The following is a 20,717-nucleotide window of genomic DNA, read 5'->3' as shown; positions in this document are numbered from 1 at the left end:
GATTCCTCCAGGATTCCTTCGGGGATTCCTCCAGGAATTCCTTCGGGGATTCCTCCAGGAATTCCTTCGGGGATTCTTCCAGGAATTCCTTCGGGGATTCCTCCAGGAATTCCTTCGGGGATTCCTCCAGGAATTCCTTCGAGGATTCCTCCAGGAATTCCTTCGAGGATTCCTCCAGGAATTCCTTCGAGGATTCCTCCAGGTATTCCTTCGATGATTCCTCCAGGCATTCCTTCGGGGATTCCTCCAGGAATTCCTTCGGGGATTCCTCCAGGAATTCCTTCGGGGATTCCTCCAGGAATTCCTTCGGGGATTCCTCCAGGAATTCCTTCGGGGATTCCTCCAGGAATTCCTTCGGGGATTCCTCCAGGAATTCCTTCGGGGATTCCTCCAGGAATTCCTTCGGGGATTCCTCCAGGAATTCCTTCGGGGATTCCTCCAGGAATTCCTTCGGGGATTCCTCCAGGAATTCCTTCGGGGATTCCTCCAGGAACTCCTTCGGGGATTCCTCCAGGCATTCCTTCGGGGATTCCTCCAGGAATTCCTTCGGGGATTCCTCCAGGAACTCCTTCGGGGATTCCTCCAGGAATTCCTTCGGGGATTCCTCCAGGAATTCCTTCGGGGATTCCTCCAGGAATTCCTTCGGGGATTCCTCCAGGAATTCCTTCGGGGATTCCTCCAGGAATTCCTTCGGGGATTCCTCCAGGAATTCCTTCGGGGATTCCTCCAGGAATTCCTTCGGGGATTCCTCCAGGAATTCCTTCGGGGATTCCTCCAGGAATTCCTTCGGGGATTCCTCCAGGAATTCCTTCGGGGATTCCTCCAGGAATTCCTTCGGGGATTCCTCCAGGAATTCCTTCGGGGATTCCTCCAGGAATTCCTTCGGGGATTCCTCCAGGAATTCCTTCGGGGATTCCTCCAGGAATTCCTTCGGGGATTCCTCCAGGAATTCCTTCGGGGATTCCTCCAGGAATTCCTTCGGGGATTCCTCCAGGAATTCCTTCGGGGATTCCTCCAGGAATTCCTTCGGGGATTCCTCCAGGAATTCCTTCGGGGATTCCTCCAGGAATTCCTTCGGGGATTCCTCCCGGAATTCCTTCGGGGATTCCTCCAGGAATTCCTTCGGGGATTCCTCCAGGAATTCCTTCGGGGATTCCTCCAAGAATTCTCTCAGGAATTCCTCCAGGATTCCTTCGAGGATTTCTCCAGGATTCCTTCGGGGATTCCTCCAGGAATTCCTTCGGGGATTCCTCCAGGAATTCCTTCGGGGATTCCTCCAAGAATTCTCTCAGGAATTCCTCCAGGATTCCTTCGAGGATTCCTCCAGGATTCCTTCGAAGATTCCTCCAGGAATTCCTTCGGGGATTCCTCCAAAAATTCTCTCAGGGATTCCTCCAGGATTCCTTCGAGGATTCCTCCAGGATTCCTTCGGGGATTCCTCCAGGAATTCCTTCGGGGATTCCTCCAGGAATTCCTTCGGGGATTCCTCCAGGAATTCCTTCGGGGATTCCTCCAGGAATTCCTTCGGGGATTCCTCCAGGAATTCCTTCGGGGATTCCTCCAGGAATTCCTTCGGGGATTCCTCCAGGAATTCCTTCGGGGATTCCTCCAGGAATTCCTTCGGGGATTCCTCCAGGAATTCCTTCGGGAATTCCTCCAGGAATTCCTTCAGGGATTCCTCTAGCAATTCCTTCGGGGATTCCTCAAGCCCTTCCTTCGGGGATTCCTCCAGGAATTCCTTCGGGGATTCCTCCAGGAATTCCTTCGGGGATTCCTCCAGGAATTCCTTCGGGGATTCCTCCAGGAATTCCTTCGGGGATTCCTCCAGGAATTCCTTCGGGGATTCCTCCAGGAATTCCTTCGGGGATTCCTCCAGGAATTCCTTCGGGGATTCCTCCAGGAATTCCTTCGGGGATTCCTCCAGGAATTCCTTCGGGGATTCCTCCAGGAATTCCTTCGGGGATTCCTCCAGGAATTCCTTCGGGGATTCCTCCAGGAATTCCTTCGGGGATTCCTCCAGGAATTCCTTCGGGGATTCCTCCAGGAATTCCTTCGGGGATTCCTCCAGGAATTCCTTCGGGGAGTCCTCCAGGAATTCCTTCGGGGATTCCTCCAGGAATTCCTTCGGGGATTCCTCCAGGAATTCCTTCGGGGATTCCTCCAGGAATTCCTTCGGGGATTCTTCCAAGAATTCCTTCGGGGATTCCTCCAGGAATTCTTTCGTGGATTCCTTCAGGAATTCCTTCGGGGATTCCTCCAGGAATTCCTTCGGGGATTCCTCCAGGAATTCCTTCGGGGATTCCTCCAGGAATTCCTTCGGGGATTCCTCCAGGAATTCCTTCGGGGATTCCTCCAGGAATTCCTTCGGGGATTCCTCCAGGAATTCCTTCGGGGATTCCTCCAGGAATTCCTTCGGGGATTCCTCCAGGAATTCCTTCGGGGATTCCTCCAAGAATTCTCTCAGGAATTCCTCCAGGATTCCTTCGAGGATTCCTCCAGGATTCCTTCGGGGATTCCTCCAGGAATTCCTTCGGGGATTCCTCCAGGATTCCTTCGAGGATTCCTCCAGGATTCCTTCGAGGATTCCTCCAGGATTCCTTCGGGGATTCCTCCAGGAATTCCTTCGGGGATTCCTCCAGGAATTCCTTCAGGGATTCCTCCAGGAATTCCTTCGGGGATTCCTCCAGGAATTCCTTCGGGGATTCCTCCAGGAATTCCTTCGGGGATTCCTCCAGGAATTCCTTCGGGGATTCCTCCAGGAATTCCTTCGGGGATTCCTCCAGGAATTCCTTCGGGGATTCCTCCAGGAATTCCTTCGGGGATTCCTCCAGGAATTCCTTCGGGGATTCCTCCAGGAATTCCTTCGGGGATTCCTCCAGGAATTCCTTCGGGGATTCCTCCAGGAATTCCTTCGGGGATTCCTCCAGGAATTCCTTCGAGGATTCCTCCAGGAATTCCTTCGATGATTCCTCCAGGCATTCCTTCGGGGATTCCTCCAGGAATTCCTTCGGGGATTCCTCCAGCAATTCCTTCGATGATTCCTCCAGGAATTCCTTCGATGATTCCTCCAGGAATTCCTTCGAGGATTCCTCCAGGATTCCTTCGGGGATTCCTCCAGGAATTCCTTCGGGGAGTCTTCCAGGAATTCCTTCGGGGATTCCTCCAGGAATTCCTTCGGGGATTCCTCTAGGAATTCCTTCGGGGATTCCTCCAGGAATTCCTTCGAGGATTCCTCCAGGTATTCCTTCGATGATTCCTCCAGGTATTCCTTCGATGATTCCTCCAGGCATTCCTTCGGGGATTCCTCCAGGAATTCCTTCGGGGATTCCTCCAGGAATTCCTTCGGGGATTCCTCCAGGAATTCCTTCGGGGATTCCTCCAGGAATTCCTTCGGGGATTCCTCCAGGAATTCCTTCGGGGATTCCTCCAGGAATTCCTTCGGGGATTCCTCCAGGAATTCCTTCGGGGATTCCTCCAGGAATTCCTTCGGGGATTCCTCCAGGAATTCCTTCGGGGATTCCTCCAGGAATTCCTTCGGGGATTCCTCCAGGAATTCCTTCGGGGATTCCTCCAGGAATTCCTTCGGGGATTCCTCCAGGAATTCCTTCGGGGATTCCTCCAGGAATTCCTTCGGGGATTCCTCCAGGAATTCCTTCGGGGATTCCTCCAGGAATTCCTTCGGGGATTCCTCCAGGAATTCCTTCGGGGATTCCTCCAGGAATTCCTTCGGGGATTCCTCCAGGAATTCCTTCGGGGATTCCTCCAGGAATTCCTTCGGGGATTCCTCCAGGAATTCCTTCGGGGATTCCTCCAGGAATTCCTTCGGGGATTCCTCCAGGAATTCCTTCGGGGATTCCTCCCGGAATTCCTTCGGGGATTCCTCCCGGAATTCCTTCGGGGATTCCTCCCGGAATTCCTTCGGGGATTCCTCCCGGAATTCCTTCGGGGATTCCTCCCGGAATTCCTTCGGGGATTCCTCCAGGAATTCCTTCGGGGATTCCTCCAGGAATTCCTTCGGGGATTCCTCCCGGAATTCCTTCGGGGATTCCTCCAGGAATTCCTTCGGGGATTCCTCCAGGAATTCCTTCGGGGATTCCTCCAGGAATTCCTTCGGGGATTCCTCCAGGAATTCCTTCGGGGATTCCTCCAGGAATTCCTTCGGGGATTCCTCCAGGAATTCCTTCGGGGATTCCTCCAGGAATTCCTTCGGGGATTCCTCCAGGAATTCCTTCGGGGATTCCTCCAGGAATTCCTTCGGGGATTCCTCCAGGAATTCCTTCGGGGATTCCTCCAAGAATTCTCTCAGGAATTCCTCCAGGATTCCTTCGAGGATTCCTCCAGGATTCCTTCGGGGATTCCTCCAGGAATTCCTTCGGGGATTCCTCCAGGAATTCCTTCGGGGATTCCTCCAAGAATTCTCTCAGGAATTCCTCCAGGATTCCTTCGAGGATTCCTCCAGGATTCCTTCGGGGATTCCTCCAGGAATTCCTTCGGGGATTCCTCCAAGAATTCTCCCAGGGATTCCTCCAGGATTCCTTCGAGGATTTCTCCAGGATTCCTTCGGGGATTCCTCCAGGAATTCCTTCGGGGATTCCTCCAGGAATTCCTTCGGGGATTCCTCCAGGAATTCCTTCGGGGATTCCTCCAGGAATTCCTTCGGGGATTCCTCCAGGAATTCCTTCGGGGATTCCTCCAGGAATTCCTTCGAAGATTCCTCCAGGAATTCCTTCGAGGATTTCTCCAGGAATTCTTTCGATGATTCCTCCAGGAATTCCTTCGGAGATTCCTCCAGGAATTCCTTCGCGGATTCCTCCAGGAATTCCATCGGAGATTCCTCCAGGAATTCCTTCGGGGATTCCTCCAGGAATTATTTCGGGGATTCCTCCAGGAATTCCTTCGGGGATTCCTCCAGGAATTCCTCCAGGAATTCCTTCGAGGATTCCTCCAGGAATTCCTTCGGGGATTCCTCCAGGAATTCCTTCGGGGATTCCTCCAGGAATTCCTTCGGGGATTCCTCCAGGAATTCCTTCGGGGATTCCTCCAGGAATTCCTTCGGGGATTCCTCCAGGAATTCCTTCGGGGATTCCTCCAGGAATTCCTTCGGGAATTCCTCCAGAAATTCCTTCGGGGATTCCTCCAGGAATTCCTTCGGGGATTCCTCCAGGAATTCCTTCGGGGATTCCTCCAGGAATTCCTTCGGGGATTCCTCCAGGAATTCCTTCGGGGATTCCTCCAGGAATTCCTTCGGGGATTCCTCCAGGAATTCCTTCGGGGATTTCTCCAGGAATTCCTTCGGGGATTCCTCCAGGAATTCCTTCGGGGATTCCTCCAAGAATTCTCTCAGGAATTCCTCCAGGATTCCTTCGAGGATTCCTCCAGGATTCCTTCGGGGATTCCTCCAGGAATTCCTTCGGGGATTCCTCCAGGAATTCCTTCGGGGATTCCTCCAAGAATTCTCTCAGGAATTCCTCCAGGATTCCTTCGAGGATTCCTCCAGGATTCCTTCGGGGATTCCTCCAGGAATTCCTTCGGGGATTCCTCCAAGAATTCTCCCAGGGATTCCTCCAGGATTCCTTCGAGGATTCCTCCAGGATTCCTTCGGGGATTCCTCCAGGAATTCCTTCGGGGATTCCTCCAGGAATTTCTTCGGGGATTCCTCCAGGAATTCCTTCGGGGATTCCTCCAGGAATTCCTTCGGGGATTCCTCCAGGAATTCCTTCGAAGATTCCTCCAGGAATTCCTTCGAGGATTTCTCCAGGAATTCCTTCGATGATTCCTCCAGGAATTCCTTCGGAGATTCTTCCAGGAATTCCTTCGCGGATTCCTCCAGGAATTCTATCGGAGATTCCTCCAGGAATTCCTTCGGGGATTCCTCCAGGAATTCCTTCGGGGATTCCTCCAGGAATTCCTTCGGGGATTCCTCCAGGAATTCCTTCGGGGATTCCTCCAGGAATTCCTTCGGGGATTCCTCCAGGAATTCCTTCGGGGATTCCTCCAGGAATTCCTTCGATGATTCCTCCAGGCATTCCTTCGGGGATTCCTCCAGGAATTCCTTCGGGGATTCCTCCAGCAATTCCTTCGATGATTCCTCCAGGAATTCCTTCGATGATTCCTCCAGGAATTCCTTCGAGGATTCCTTCGGGGATTCCTCCAGGAATTCCTTCGGGGATTCTTCCAGGAATTCCTTCGGGGATTCCTCTAGGAATTCCTTCGGGGATTCCTCCAGGAATTCCTTCGAGGATTCCTCCAGGAATTCCTTCGAGGATTCCTCCAGGTATTCCTTCGATGATTCCTCCAGGCATTCCTTCGGGGATTCCTCCAGGAATTCCTTCGGGGATTCCTCCAGGAATTCCTTCGGGGATTCCTCCAGGAATTCCTTCGGGGATTCCTCCAGGAATTCCTTCGGGGATTCCTCCAGGAATTCCTTCGGGGATTCCTCCAGGAATTCCTTCGGGGATTCCTCCAGGAATTCCTTCGGGGATTCCTCCAGGAATTCCTTCGGGGATTCCTCCAGGAATTCCTTCGGGGATTCCTCCAGGAATTCCTTCGGGGATTCCTCCAGGAATTCCTTCGGGGATTCCTCCAGGAATTCCTTCGGGGATTCCTCCAGGAATTCCTTCGGGGATTCCTCCAGGAATTCCTTCGGGGATTCCTCCAGGAATTCCTTCGGGGATTCCTCCAGGAATTCCTTCGGGGATTCCTCCAGGAATTCCTTCGGGGATTCCTCCAGGAATTCCTTCGGGGATTCCTCCAGGAATTCCTTCGGGGATTCCTCCAGGAATTCCTTCGGGGATTCCTCCAGGAATTCCTTCGGGGATTCCTCCAGGAATTCCTTCGGGGATTCCTCCAGGAATTCCTTCGGGGATTCCTCCAGGAATTCCTTCGGGGATTCCTCCAGGAATTCCTTCGGGGATTCCTCCAGGAATTCCTTCGGGGATTCCTCCCGGAATTCCTTCGGGGATTCCTCCCGGAATTCCTTCGGGGATTCCTCCAGGAATTCCTTCGGGGATTCCTCCAGGAATTCCTTCGGGGATTCCTCCAGGAATTCCTTCGGGGATTCCTCCAGGAATTCCTTCGGGGGAATTCTCTCAGGAATTCCTCCAGGATTCCTTCGAGGATTCCTCCAGGATTCCTTCGGGGATTCCTCCAGGAATTCCTTCGGGGATTCCTCCAGGAATTCCTTCGGGGATTCCTCCAAGAATTCTCTCAGGAATTCCTCCAGGATTCCTTCGAGGATTCCTCCAGGATTCCTTCGGGGATTCCTCCAGGAATTCCTTCGGGGATTCCTCCAAGAATTCTCCCAGGGATTCCTCCAGGATTCCTTCGAGGATTTCTCCAGGATTCCTTCGGGGATTCCTCCAGGAATTCCTTCGGGGATTCCTCCAGGAATTCCTTCGGGGATTCCTCCAGGAATTCCTTCGGGGATTCCTCCAGGAATTCCTTCGGGGATTCCTCCAGGAATTCCTTCGAAGATTCCTCCAGGAATTCCTTCGAGGATTTCTCCAGGAATTCCTTCGATGATTCCTCCAGGAATTCCTTCGGAGATTCCTCCAGGAATTCCTTCGCGGATTCCTCCAGGAATTCCATCGGAGATTCCTCCAGGAATTCCTTCGGGGATTCCTCCAGGAATTCCTTCGGGGATTCCTCCAGGAATTCCTTCGGGGATTCCTCCAGGAATTCCTCCAGGAATTCCTTCGAGGATTCCTCCAGGAATTCCTTCGGGGATTCCTCCAGGAATTCCTTCGGGGATTCCTCCAGGAGTTCCTTCGGGGATTCCTCCAGGAATTCCTTCGGGGATTCCTCCAGGAATTCCTTCGGGGATTCCTCCAGGAATTCCTTCGGGAATTCCTCCAGGAATTCCTTCGGGGATTCCTCCAGGAATTCCTTCGGGGATTCCTCCAGGAATTCCTTCGGGGATTCCTCCAGGAATTCCTTCGGGGATTCCTCCAGGAATTCCTTCGGGGATTCCTCCAGGAATTCCTTCGGGGATTTCTCCAGGAATTCCTTCGGGGATTCCTCCAGGAATTCCTTCGGGGATTCCTCCAAGAATTCTCTCAGGAATTCCTCCAGGATTCCTTCGAGGATTCCTCCAGGATTCCTTAGGGGATTCCTCCAGGAATTCCTTCGGGGATTCCTCCAGGAATTCCTTCGGGGATTCCTCCAAGAATTCTCTCAGGAATTCCTCCAGGATTCCTTCGAGGATTCCTCCAGGATTCCTTCGGGGATTCCTCCAGGAATTCCTTCGGGGATTCCTCCAAGAATTCTCCCAGGGATTCCTCCAGGATTCCTTCGAGGATTCCTCCAGGATTCCTTCGGGGATTCCTCCAGGAATTCCTTCGGGGATTCCCCCAGGAATTTCTTCGGGGATTCCTCCAGGAATTCCTTCGGGGATTCCTCCAGGAATTCCTTCGAGGATTCCTCCAGGAATTCCTTCGAAGATTCCTCCAGGAATTCCTTCGAGGATTTCTCCAGGAATTCCTTCGATGATTCCTCCAGGAATTCCTTCGGAGATTCTTCCAGGAATTCCTTCGCGGATTCCTCCAGGAATTCTATCGGAGATTCCTCCAGGAATTCCTTCGGGGATTCCTCCAGGAATTCCTTCGGGGATTCCTCCAGGAATTCCTTCGGGGATTCCTCCAGGAATTCCTTCGGGGATTCCTCCAGGAATTCCTTCGGGGATTCCTCCAGGAATTCCTTCGGGGATTCCTCCAGGAATTCCTTCGGGGATTCCTCCAGGAATTCCTTCGGGGATTCCTCCAGGAATTCCTTCGGGGATTCCTCCAGGAATTCCTTCGGGGATTCCTCCAGGAATTCCTTCGGGGATTCCTCCAGGAATTCCTTCGGGGATTCCTCCAGGAATTCCTTCGGGGATTCCTCCAGGAATTCCTTCGGGGATTCCTCCAGGAATTCCTTCGGGGATTCCTCCAGGAATTCCTTCGGGGATTCCTCCAGGAATTCCTTCGGGGATTCCTCCAGGAATTCCTTCGGGGATTCCTCCAGGAATTCCTTCGGAGATTCCTCCAGGAATTCCTTCGGAGATTCCTCCAGGAATTCCTTCAGGGATTCCTCCAGGAATTCCTTCAGGGATTCCTCCAGGAGTTCCTTCAGGGATTCCTCCAGGAATTCCTTCAGGGATTCCTCCAGGAATTCCTTCAGGGATTCCTCCAGGAATTCCTTCAGGGATTCCTCCAGGAATTCCTTCAGGGATTCCTCCAGGAATTCCTTCAGGGATTCCTCCAGGAATTCCTTCAGGGATTCCTCCAGGAATTCCTTCAGGGATTCCTCCAGGAATTCCTTCAGGGATTCCTCCAAGAATTCTCTCGGGGATTCCTCCAGGATTCCTTCGGGGATTCCTTCGGGGATTCCTCCAGAAATTCCTTCGATGATTCCTCCAAAAATTCCTTCGGGGATTCCTCCAGGAATTCCTTCGATGATTCCTCCAGGAATCCCTGCGCAGACTCCTCCAGGAATTCTATCGGGGATTCCTCCATGAATTCCTTCGGGGATTCCTTCAGGAATTCCTTCAGAGGTTCCTCCATGAATTCCTTCGATGATTCCTCCAGGAATTCCTTCGGAGATTCCTCCAGGAATTCCTTCGATGATTCCTCCAGGAATTCCTTCGGAGATTCCTCCAGGAATCCCTTCGCGGATTCCTCCAGGAATTCTATCGGAGATTCCTCCAGGAATTCCTTCGGGGATTCCTCCAGGAATTCCTTCGGGGATTCCTCCAGGAATTCCTTCAGAGGTTCCTCCATGAATTCCTTCGATGATTCCTCCAGGAATTCCTTCGGAGATTCCTCCAGAAATTCCTTCGATGATTCCTCCAAAAATTCCTTCGGGGATTCCTCCAGGAATTCCTTCGATGATTCCTCCAGGAATCCCTGCGCAGACTCCTCCAGGAATTCTATAGGGGATTCCTCCATGAATTCCTTCGGGGATTCCTTCAGGAATTCCTTCAGAGGTTCCTCCATGAATTCCTTCGATGATTCCTCCAGGAATTCCTTCGGAGATTCCTCCAGGAATTCCTTCGATGATTCCTCCAGGAATTCCTTCGGAGATTCCTCCAGGAATCCCTTCGCGGATTCCTCCAGGAATTCTATCGGAGATTCCTCCAGGAATTCCTTCGGGGATTCCTCCAGGAATTCCTTCGGGGATTCCTCCAGGAATTCCTTCGGGGATTCCTCCAGGAATTCCTTCGGGGATTCCTCCAGGAATTCCTTCGGGGATTCCTCCAAGAATTCTCTCAGGAATTCCTCCAGGATTCCTTCGAGGATTCCTCCAGGATTCCTTCGGGGATTCCTCCAGGAATTCCTTCGGGGATTCCTCCAGGAATTCCTTCGGGGATTCCTCCAGGAATTCCTTCGGGGATTCCTCCAAGAATTCTCTCAGGAATTCCTCCAGGATTCCTTCGAGGATTCCTCCAGGATTCCTTCGGGGATTCCTCCAGGAATTCCTTCGGGGATTCCTCCAAAAATTCTCTCAGGGATTCCTCCAGGATTCCTTCGAGGATTCCTCCAGGATTCCTTCGGGGATTCCTCCAGGAATTCCTTCGGGGATTCCTCCAGGAATTCCTTCGGGGATTCCTCCAGGATTCCTTCGAGGATTCCTCCAGGATTCCTTCGAGGATTCCTCCAGGATTCCTTCGGGGATTCCTCCAGGATTCCTTCGAGGATTCCTCCAGGATTCCTTCGAGGATTCCTCCAGGATTCCTTCGGGGATTCCTCCAGGAATTCCTTCGGGGATTCCTCCAGGAATTCCTTCGGGGATTCCTCCAGGAATTCCTTCGGGGATTCCTCCAGGAATTCCTTCGGGGATTCCTCCAGGAATTCCTTCGGGGATTCCTCCAGGAATTCCTTCGGGGATTCCTCCAGGAATTCCTTCGGGGATTCCTCCAGGAATTCCTTCGGGGATTCCTCCAGGAATTCCTTCGGAGATTCCTCCAGGAATTCCTTCGGGGATTCCTCCAGGAATTCCTTCGGGGATTCCTCCAGGAATTCCTTCGGGGATTCCTCCAGGAATTCCTTCGAGGATTCCTCCAGGAATTCCTTCGATGATTCCTCCAGGCATTCCTTCGGGGATTCCTCCAGGAATTCCTTCGGGGATTCCTCCAGCAATTCCTTCGATGATTCCTCCAGGAATTCCTTCGGGGATTCCTCCAGGAATTCCTTCGGGGATTCTTCCAGGAATTCCTTCGGGGATTCCTCCAGGAATTCCTTCGGGGATTCCTCCAGGAATTCCTTCAAGGATTCCTCCAGGAATTCCTTCGGGGATTCCTCCAGGAATTCCTTCGGGGATTCCTCCAGGAATTCCTTCGGGGATTCCTCCAGGAATTCCTTCGGGGATTCCTCCAGGAATTCCTTCGGAAATTCCTCCAGGAATTCCTTCGGGGATTCCTCCAGGAATTCCTTCGGGGATTCCTCCAGGAATTCCTTCGGGGATTCCTCCAGGAATTCCTTCGGGGATTCCTCCAGGAATTCCTTCGGGGATTCCTCCAGGAATTCCTTCGGGGATTCCTCCAGGAATTCCTTCGGGGATTCCTCCAGGAATTCCTTCGGGGATTCCTCCAGGAATTCCTTCGGGGATTCCTCCAGGAATTCCTTCGGGGATGCCTCCAGGAATTCCTTCGGGGATTCCTCCAGGAATTCCTTCGGGGATGCCTCCAGGAATTCCTTCGGGGATGCCTCCAGGAATTCCTTCGGGGATTCCTCCAGGAATTCCTTCGGGGATTCCTCCAGGAATTCCTTCGGGGATTCCTCCAGGAATTCCTTCGGGGATTCCTCCAAGAATTCCTTCGGGGATTCCTCCAGGAATTCCTTCGGGGATTCCTCCAGGAATTCCTTCGGGGATTCCTCCCGGAATTCCTTCGGGGATTCCTCCCGGAATTCCTTCGGGGATTCCTCCCGGAATTCCTTCGGGGATTCCTCCCGGAATTCCTTCGGGGATTCCTCCCGGAATTCCTTCGGGGATTCCTCCCGGAATTCCTTCGGGGATTCCTCCCGGAATTCCTTCGGGGATTCCTCCCGGAATTCCTTCGGGGATTCCTCCCGGAATTCCTTCGGGGATTCCTCCCGGAATTCCTTCGGGGATTCCTCCCGGAATTCCTTCGGGGATTCCTCCCGGAATTCCTTCGGGGATTCCTCCCGGAATTCCTTCGGGGATTCCTCCCGGAATTCCTTCGGGGATTCCTCCCGGAATTCCTTCGGGGATTCCTCCCGGAATTCCTTCGGGGATTCCTCCCGGAATTCCTTCGGGGATTCCTCCAGGAATTCCTTCGGGGATTCCTCCAGGAATTCCTTCGGGGATTCCTCCAGGAATTCCTTCGGGGATTCCTCCAGGAATTCCTTCGGGGATTCCTCCAGGAATTCCTTCGGGGATTCCTCCAGGAATTCCTTCGGGGATTCCTCCAGGAATTCCTTCGGGGATTCCTCCAAGAATTCTTTCAGGAATTCCTCCAGGATTCCTTCGAGGATTCCTCCAGGATTTCTTCGGGGATTCCTCCAGGAATTCCTTCGGGGATTCCTCCAGGAATTCCTTCGGGGATTCCTCCAAGAATTCTCTCAGGAATTCCTCCAGGATTCCTTCGAGGATTCCTCCAGGATTCCTTCGGGGATTCCTCCAGGAATTCCTTCGGGGATTCCTCCAAGAATTCTCCCAGGGATTCCTCCAGGATTCCTTCGAGGATTTCTCCAGGATTCCTTCGGGGATTCCTCCAGGAATTCCTTCGGGGATTCCTCCAGGAATTCCTTCGGGGATTCCTCCAGGAATTCCTTCGGGGATTCCTCCAGGAATTCCTTCGGGGATTCCTCCAGGAATTCCTTCGAAGATTCCTCCAGGAATTCCTTCGAGGATTTCTCCAGGAATTCCTTCGATGATTCCTCCAGGAATTCCTTCGGAGATTCCTCCAGGAATTCCTTCGCGGATTCCTCCAGGAATTCTATCGGAGATTCCTCCAGGAATTCCTTCGGGGATTCCTCCAGGAATTCCTTCGGGGATTCCTCCAGGAATTCCTTCGAGGATTCCTCCAGGAATTCCTTCGGGGATTCCTCCAGGAATTCCTTCGGGGATTCCTCCAGTAATTCCTTCGGGGATTCCTCCAGGAATTCCTTCGGGGATTCCTCCAGGAATTCCTTCGGGGATTCCTCCAGGAATTCCTTCGGGGATTCCTCCAGGAATTCCTTCGGGGATTCCTCCAGGAATTCCTTCGGGGATTCCTCCAGGAATTCCTTCGGGGATTCCTCCAGGAATTCCTTCGGGGATTCCTCCAGGAATTTCTTCGGGGATTCCTCCAGGAATTCCTTCGGGGATTCCTCCAGGAATTCCTTCGGGGATTCCTCCAGGAATTCCTTCGGGGATTCCTCCAGGAATTCCTTCGGGGATTCCTCCAAGAATTCTCTCAGGAATTCCTCCAGGATTCCTTCGAGGATTCCTCCAGGATTCCTTCGGGGATTCCTCCAGGAATTCCTTCGGGGATTCCTCCAGGAATTCCTTCGGGGATTCCTCCAAGAATTCTCTCAGGAATTCCTCCAGGATTCCTTCGAGGATTCCTCCAGGATTCCTTCGGGGATTCCTCCAGGAATTCCTTCGGGGATTCCTCCAAGAATTCTCCCAGGGATTCCTCCAGGATTCCTTCGAGGATTCCTCCAGGATTCCTTCGGGGATTCCTCCAGGAATTCCTTCGGGGATTCCTCCAGGAATTCCTTCGGGGATTCCTCCAGGAATTCCTTCGGGGATTCCTCCAGGAATTCCTTCGGGGATTCCTCCAGGAATTCCTTCGGGGATTCCTCCAGGAATTCCTTCGGGGATTCCTCCAGGAATTCCTTCGGGGATTCCTCCAGGAATTCCTTCGAAGATTCCTCCAGGAATTCCTTTGAGGATTTCTCCAGGAATTCCTTCGATGATTCCTCCAGGAATTCCTTCGGAGATTCCTCCAGGAATTCCTTCGCGGATTCCTCCAGGAATTCTATCGGAGATTCCTCCAGGAATTCCTTCGGGGATTCCTCCAGGAATTCCTTCGGGGATTCCTCCAGGAATTCCTTCGGGGATTCCTCCAGGAATTCCTTCGGGGATTCCTCCAGGAATTCCTTCGGGGATTCCTCCAGGAATTCCTTCGGGGATTCCTCCAGGAATTCCTTCGGGGATTCCTCCAGGAATTCCTTCGGGGATTCCTCCAGGAATTCCTTCGGAGATTCCTCCAGGAATTCCTTCGGAGATTCCTCCAGGAATTCCTTCAGGGATTCCTCCAGGAATTCCTTCAGGGATTCCTCCAGGAATTCCTTCAGGGATTCCTCCAGGAATTCCTTCAGGGATTCCTCCAGGAATTCCTTCAGGGATTCCTCCAGGAATTCCTTCAGGGATTCCTCCAGGAATTCCTTCAGGGATTCCTCCAGGAATTCCTTCAGGGATTCCTCCAGGAACTCCTTCAGGGATTCCTCCAGGAATTCCTTCAGGGATTCCTCCAAGAATTCTCTCGGGGATTCCTCCAGGATTCCTTCGGGGATTCCTCCAGAAATTCCTTCGATGATTCCTCCAAAAATTCCTTCGGGGATTCCTCCAGGAATTCCTTCGATGATTCCTCCAGGAATCCCTGCGCAGACTCCTCCAGGAATTCTATCGGGGATTCCTCCATGAATTCCTTCGGGGATTCCTTCAGGAATTCCTTCAGAGGTTCCTCCATGAATTCCTTCGATGATTCCTCCAGGAATTCCTTCGGAGATTCCTCCAGGAATTCCTTCGATGATTCCTCCAGGAATTCCTTCGGAGATTCCTCCAGGAATCCCTTCGCGGATTCCTCCAGGAATTCTATCGGAGATTCCTCCAGGAATTCCTTCGGGGATTCCTCCAGGAATTCCTTCGGGGATTCCTCCAGGAATTCCTTCGGGGATTCCTCCAGGAATTCCTTCGGGGATTCCTCCAGGAATTCCTTCGGGGATTCCTCCAGGAATTCCTTCGGGGATTCCTCCAGGAATTCCTTCGGGGATTCCTCTAGGAATTCCTTCGGGGATTCCTCCACGAATTCCTTCAGGGATTCCTCCAGGAATTCCTTCAGGGATTCCTCCAGGAATTCCTTCGGGGATTCCTCCAGGAATTCCTTCAGGGATTCCTCCAGGAATTCCTTCGAGGATTCCTCCAGGAATTCCTTCGGGGATTCCTCCAGGAATTCCTTCAGGGATTCCTCCAGGAATTCCTTCAGGGATTCCTCCAGGAATTCTCTCGGGGATTCCTCCAGGATTCCTTCGGGGAATCCTCCAGAAATTCCTTCGATGATTCCTTCAAAAATTCCTTCGGGGATTCCTCCAGGAATTCCTTCGATGATTGCTCCAGGAATCCCTGCGCGGACTCCTCCAGGAATTCTATCGGGGATTCCTCCAGGAATTCCTTCGGGGATTCCTTCAGAAATTCCTTCAGAGGTTCCTCTATGAATTCCTTCGATGATTCCTCCAGGAATTCCTTCGGAGATTCCTCCAGGAATTTCTTCGATGATTCCTCCAGGAATTCCTTCGGAGATTCCTCCAGGAATCCCTTCGCAGATTCCTCCAGGAATTCTATCGGAGATTCCTCCAGGAATTCCTTCGGGGATTCCTCCAGGAATTCCTTCGGGGATTCCTCCAGGAATTCCTTCGGGGATTCCTCCAGGAATTCCTTCGGGGATTTCTCCAGGAATTCCTTCGCGGACTCCTCCAGGAATTCTTTCGGGGATTCCTCCAGGAATTCCTTCGGGGATTCCTCCAGGAATTCCTTCGGGGATTCCTCCAGGAATTCCTTCGGGGATTCCTCCAGGAATTCCTTCGGGGATTCCTCCAGGAATTCCTTCGGGGATTCCTCCAGGAATTCCTTCGGGGATTCCTCCAGGAATTCCTTCGGGGATTCCTCCAGGAATTCCTTCGGGGATTCCTCCAGGAATTCCTTCGGGGATTCCTCCAGGAATTACTTCAGGGATTCCTCCAGGAATTCCTTCGAGGATTCCTCCAAGAATTCTCTCGGGGATTCCTCCAGGATTCCTTCGGGGATTCCTCCGGGAGTCCTTCGGGGATTCCTCCAGGAATTCCTTCGGGGATTCCTCCAGGAATTCTGCGGGAATTCCTCCAGGAATTCCATCGGGAATTCCTCCAGGAATTCCTTCGGGAATTCCTCCAGGAATTCCTTCGGGAATTCCTCCAGGAATTCCTTCGGGGATTTCTCCAGGAATTCCTCCGGGGATTCCTCCAGGAATTCTTTCGGGGATTCCTCCAGGAATTCCTTCGGGGATTCCTCCAGGAATTCCTTCGGGGATTCCTCCAGGAATTCCTTCGGGGATTCCTCCAGGAATTCCTTGGGCGATTCCTCCAGGAACTCCTTCGGGGATTCCTCCAGGAATTCCTTGGGGGATTCCTCCAGGAATTCCTTCGGGGATTCCTCCAGGAATTCCTTCGGGGATTCCTCCAGGAATTCCTTCGGGGATTCCTCCAGGAATTCCTTCGGGGATTCCTCCAGGAATTCCTTGGGCGATTCCTCCAGGAATTCCTTCGGGGATTCCTCCAGGAATTCCTTCGGGGATTCCTCCAGGAATTCCTTCGGGGATTCCTCCAGGAATTCCTTCGGGGATTCCTCCAGGAATTCCTTCGGGGATTCCTCCAGGAATTCCTTCCGGGGATTCCTCCAGGAATTCCTTCGGGGATTCCTCCAGGAATTCCTTCGGGGATTCCTCCAGGAATTCCTTCGGGGATTCCTCCAGGAATTCCTTCGGGGATTCCTCAAGGAATTCCTTCGGGGATTCCTCCAGGAATTCCTTCGGGGATTCCTCTAGGAATTCCTTCGGGGGTTCCTCCAGGAATTCTTTCGGGATTCCTCCAAGAATTCTCTCGGGGATTCCTCCAGGATTCCTTCGGGGATTCCTCCAGGAATTCCTTCGATGATTCCTCCAAAAATTCCTTCGGGGTTTCCTCCAGGAATTCCTTCGATGATTCCTCCAGGAATTCCTTCGGAGATTCCTCCAGGAATCCCTTCGCGGATTCCTCCAGGAATTCTATCGCTAAAAATTTTTGAAGGGGGGGGGGGAGACAAAAAGTCAAAACTAAATTTGTATTCGCCTAACTGCACAACATCCAGCATGACTTTCACTTGCAGTCAGTATCTATCTATTCTATATCTACCTTATTGTTCATGAAATCTCACTGCTTGTTCATGTGCGCAGTAAATGGGGGCACAGTTGGCAGAATCTGGAAACAACACCCATAATGGTCCCGGGACCGTGATCACCATCTTGGCTCCGCAAGATGAAATCAGGTAAGTAAAGTGTACACATTAAAATAATCAACCTCTCTAAGGTGATTGGTTTTTTTATAGACTTTGGCCAATCAAAACATGTTGGGCTATCCCCTCCCAACTGCTTCACAGGTGGAGGAAAGCGAAGACGATTTCGCTTACTCCTCGCCACTTCCCCCGATCCTGCCAGGGCTGGTATGGATCCCCGTGATAAATCAAGGTAAGTTGAATCTAATTGTCTGCATGTTAGCCTGTCTTTACGACCGATCGGAGTCTTTCATCCGTCGGTCCGACTAATCTAGGACTAACTGCTAACGATTCTCATAACAACTAACACAATCGCCTAACAAACTCAATAGTCCTTCGGTATTAGGAGAATCACCAAATCTTTGTAGCGAAACACGGGTTGTTGATTGTTGATCGCTTTAAGCTAAAAATAATATATTTCGATTAGAACAAGGTTAGATTGATAAATGTACACTTACAGTTTTAGTGTTCTACCGTAAGACCTGGGCTGTTATTGCTTTCAATTGCGCGTTCTATACGAATTTAGGAGCTATCGGAAAAATAATCAATCGGTATTCAATTGTTAATTAATTCACATAAGAAATATCTGCCGAAGAAAACTAATTCAATTCACCTACGTGTTCTTGTAATTCCAGAGCCAGAGGGCAGAACCAATGGGCACTGGGCTAGAAATAGCGATGGGGATGCAGTTAAGTGTATCGAACTCTAGGGTCGCTGCAACACAAATAATCGTTAACTAAGCTGAACACTTCTTTTATCAGAGTTTCTTACCACTAGGAATTGTAATGAATGAAATATAATAGTTTTTAAACTAGCAAAATCGAAACCAACTAAAGCAAATAATCATATACCGAATCTCAATTTCGCAACTCATCACATATGACAGATCGCTCTTTTGATGTCATCGTGATCGTGACTGCTACCTAGCCTGCTACCTACAGCTACCAATCACCTTAACGATAAGGATGCCCTGTTATAACTATCACTCTTATCTCGATCGAGGGGCGTGCTGCGCGTCGCAACATCCCCCCACCCGTAAAGGCTGGTGACGATTGGTTAATCCGATGCGGCTTGACCAGGTTTACCATCACTACCATGCGACGCGACGTCGAGCACGGCAAGCTTGACGACTGGCCTCCTGTAGACCCCGTTAGCGGTGCGCATGCCGTATGCGTCCATCACGTCCCGGAAACACCTTCTCTACTCGTCCTCTTACATACTGATTTCTTGCCTCGTTGCCGATCATAATCACTAAATCGCCCTCTTGGATGTCGCGGATTTCTTCGAACCATTGGCAGCGTCTAGTAATAACGGGTAGATATTCTTTGATCCACCTTTTCCATATGACGTTTGTCAAATGTTGACTCAAATTCCAGTAACTCCGCAAACAGCTGTGATTGTCCTTTATTTCCGAGAGGGGTTGTTTAACTCCAGAGGAACTACCCAACAAAAAATGATTGGGCGTTAGTGATTCTTCATCGGCGGTTTCCAGCGGTATATAAGTTAAGGGGCGTGAGTTAATCATAGCTTCAGCATCTAACAAGACGGTTTCGAGCACTTCATCAGTTGGTCTGCGGGGAGCATCGATAATAGTACCGACGGCGTTCTTGACCGAACGCACTAGACGCTCCCATGCGCCACCCATATGTGGAGCACCTGGTGGGTTAAAGTTCCAGCGCGTATTGGTGTTGGTAAAGGTGCTAGCTAATGCCTCGTTTCGGTCTGCAATTTCCTGTTGCAGTTGTGTTTTCGCCCCTACAAAGCAGGTCCCGTTATCGCTGAAAAACTCCGATGGTGATCCACGCCGGGCAACAAAACGACGAACGGCCAGAATGCACGATTCACTGGACAAACTGTGCACTACTTCCAGATGTATTGCACGCACCGTAAGGCACGTGAAAAGTGCTACCCAGCGTTTGACTTCGGATCGTCCGACCTTCACTGTTAGCGGTCCGAAGTAATCCACCCCCACAAACGTGAAAGGTTTCACGAAAGGCGTGACACGTTGTTCCGGAAGAGGAGCCATTGGAGGAGGTCGAGGAACTGCATTGTCAATGCGGCATTTGATACATTTTCGAGCCACCTGTTTAACGATTGTGCGTAAATTTGGTATTTCGAAGCGCTGCCGTAGTTCATTTACAACCGTTTCATGATTAGCGTGTCGGTGACGGCGGTGGTACAAATCTACAAGAAGCGACGTTATTTGATGATTTTTAGGTAGTATGACTGGGTTTCTAGCATCGGGGGTAGCGTACCACGCAGCGCATATTCTTCCTCGCATCCTGATTACTCCTTCAAGGTCCACGTACGGCCACAACTTATATATCGGGCTTGATTTCTGAACTAAGTTATGGCGATTATCTGGAGTACCCTGAGTTTCAAGTAGCACCCTGCGTTCTTGTCCATAGGCTTCGGCTTGTGCTTGTTTCCAGAGTTCTTGTTCTGCGCGTATCAGCTCATCTCGGGTGAAGATTCCAGTTTCCGGGGATTCTCCGCTCTTCCGACATCGAACATTGTTGATGAACCTGCAGACGTACGCTTGCGTCCTTAGTAAACGTTCCCATTTGTGAAAGCGATTAGCTTCAATCAACGATTCGGAAGCAACATGGTGTGCATGGTGAGAACTGATAAGTTCGGTGCTGGTGATGATATGCTTTTGTTTCTGCGGCCACTCTGCTTCAGGTTGAAAAAGAAACGACGGTCCACAAAACCAACGGCTGCTGGGATCAAAGTTCGGACCGTCACCCCACTTCGTCGCCTCATCTGATGGATTCTGCTTGCTGGGCACCCACCTCCATTGGTTCATTTTCGTTAGCGTGAGAATTTCTCCTACTCGCACCCCTACAAATTTATGGTATCTTCTGTGGTCCGAATTAATCCAGGCAAGTACCGTAGCCGAATCCGTCCAGAAGATCGTTTCGGCCACATGAAACGAATGAGCCGTGATCACCGAGTCCGCGAGACGAGCTCCTAATACCGCTGCCATCAGCTCTAAACGAGGGACTGATAAAACTTTAAGCGGTGCCACTTTGCTTTTAGCACCCACGAGTCCTACTTCAATTCCATGTGTCCCAGAAGCCCGCAGGTACGCCACGCATGCGTACGCTGCGTCACTGGCGTCTACAAACACGTGTAGTTGCTTCGGCTCATTCACGTGTCCACGAAAATAGCACCGCGGGATTTTCAGCTCATTCAACGACGGTAGGAAGCTGATCCACTGCCACCATCTTTGACACAAGTCATTATGGATCGGTTCATCCCAGGTAACTCCTGAAGCCCAAACATCTTGAATCAAGGTCCTTCCATGGATCAGGAAGAAGGTCACGAATCCAAGAGGATCAAAAAGACTCATGACAAGTCTTAGCATTTCTCGTTTAGTGGGAATATGCGAGGGTTCGATGACTTTGTTGAGGTCGTCGCGAGGAGTCAGCGTGTAGACGAAAACATCT

This window comes from Aedes albopictus, chromosome 2, assembly GCF_035046485.1.
Source record: "Aedes albopictus strain Foshan chromosome 2, AalbF5, whole genome shotgun sequence".
Lineage (NCBI taxonomy): Eukaryota > Metazoa > Arthropoda > Insecta > Diptera > Culicidae > Aedes > Aedes albopictus.
The sequence above is the reverse complement of the archived record's forward strand: the minus strand, read 5'-3'. Positions refer to the sequence as shown.